Below are 2,192 nucleotides of genomic sequence, written 5' to 3' on the forward strand. Positions count from 1 at the left end.
AAGCTCCAGTCTTCCCCTAGCCCCACTTGTCCCTCGAATGGAGATGCACAGGATCCAGACCAGTGAGTTTATCTAGTAACTGATGGAGTTGAGGGAGTATCCAGTTAGGGGGGCGATGGAGGGGGGAATTACTCCAGTTCCCTACTAAATCCAAAGTGCATATGTTAGCAAGTTTGTGGATACCTTTTTGGATGAGCCAGTTATGCAAGTCTGCTATTTCCGGTGCAAGATTTAGGGGTTGGAGGCCCATGATCTTGTCTTCTCACAATGTAATTATTTTCCTGTTTCCTGGAATTCTGTAGAGTTGGTCTTTAAAGAACTTCCAGCCTTGGCTGCACAACTTCCATAGCGTGGTTCCTTTGTGGGAAGCTCCTTCTTCCATATTCTTTATTGAGAGTCTGTGCAGATATTTTTTAATTAGAACTTGACTTACAGGGTGTCTTTGATTTGAGAAGATTTTCCAGAGGATCTTACCTCCCATTGCCAAATTGGCCAACCTAGGATCTCTTACCTGAAGTCCACCTTCAGATATTGGCCTTTTTACTATGTCCTAGCTTACTATATGAAATTTTTTTTGGTTCCCCTTTCCTCCTTGCCATAGAAAATTTCGAATCAATTTTGCTAGTTGTTTGGTGATCATTTTTGGAGCTAAAAGGAATGAAGCCTGGTAGATAGGTAGGGATGAGAGAACTGACTTGACCAGAGTGAGCTTCCCTACTGTGGTAAGCCACTGTCTGCCCCAAGCAGTCATTTTTGCCTTGATTTTGCTGATAATTTCCATCCAATGAGGGGCCTTACTAATACCCAAGGTTAAAGGCAGACCAAGATACTTGAATTTTTCCCAAGAGATATAGTCGGTGAAGCCCAGGGCTTGGGCAATCCTGAGTATAGTTTGTTGGTCTACCGCCCAGCCGTACACTACACTTTTCCTCTTGTTGACCATAGCTCCGGAGACTCTGCAGAAGCTTTGGACAACTCCGTTGAAGGCTCTTGCTATTTAATGGAGGCTTCTCCCATAAGGTCATCGGCGAACAAGGCATGATTGATTGGGGTTGTTCCAGTTATCGCCCTGATACCAGGAAGTGTCCCATTGAGCTTTCGGCTAACAGTTTCTACCATCAGAATATAAGAGAGGGGGGACAGAAGGCAGCCTTGCCTGATTCCCCTCAAAGCTTGGAAGTATTATGTTGGCCTGCCATTTACTAGAGGGGCTATCCAAGGTTCTCCAATGCATGCTTTAATCAATTTTGCAAATTCAGAACTGAAACCAAATGCAGAAAGAACTTGGAGGAAAGAGTGCCTTACTCGACCGAAGGCATTCGCCATGTCCAGTTTGATGAGCATGCCTTGCTCTTTGCGTTGATGGCTGGAATGGATGATTTCCTGCACCAGTATCACATTGTCCAGGATATGCCTGCCTTTGACAAACCCTCCTTGGTTGGGTGAGATGAGTTTTTCCAGCAAAGGATTTATTCTATTTGCAAGTAACTTGGTGAGAATTTTGTAGGACGCATTACATAGCGAGAATGGCTTGAATCTGTCAAATGCCTCCCGGTTGGCTTCTTTGGGAATTAGAGCTAGGAAGGCGGAGTTTATGCTGCCACCCACTTTGGCTTTTCGGAGGAAGCCTTTGATCATTTGGTACAAATTAGCCTTGATGATGTCCTAGCAGATTCTATAGAATTTTATGGAGAATCCATTAGGTCCTGGGGCTTTTTTGGTTCCATCTTCCATATGACATTTCTAATTTCGTCTTTAGTGAATGGCTTCAGGAGTGTTGCGTTGTCCACCTTGTTAACCATCCTTGGAACATGTTTGAGGAAGTCATGAGCTTCCTCATCATCCTCCGTGCCTTCTTCTTTGAATAGAAACTAAAAATGAGAGGTTGCCGCCTCTTTTATCAGATTGTGCCTTTGAGAACATCCCCATCTAGCGAGATGATTTCAGCAATGTGGTTTCTAGAGAGACAGGTTCGAATTTGTTTGTGGAAGAAGGCTGTATTTTTGTCTCCAGACGTAAAGCAGAGATTGCGTGACTTGAGCCTCAAGTGTTCTTTCTCCTCTCTGAATGTCTGGAGGGTAATAATTTGGTGTTCTTGCTCGCTATAAATTTCTACGTTGGTAATGTCTTGCATCTCCAGGCCTATTTGCAGATCCAACAGCTACGTTGTGCTTTGTTTTCGTTGGGTGGTG

The sequence above is a fragment of the Pinus tabuliformis genome, chromosome 4_2 (genome assembly GCF_031772625.1).
Source record: "Pinus tabuliformis cultivar Carrire ecotype Pingquan chromosome 4_2, CPIR1, whole genome shotgun sequence".
NCBI lineage: Eukaryota > Viridiplantae > Streptophyta > Pinopsida > Pinales > Pinaceae > Pinus > Pinus tabuliformis.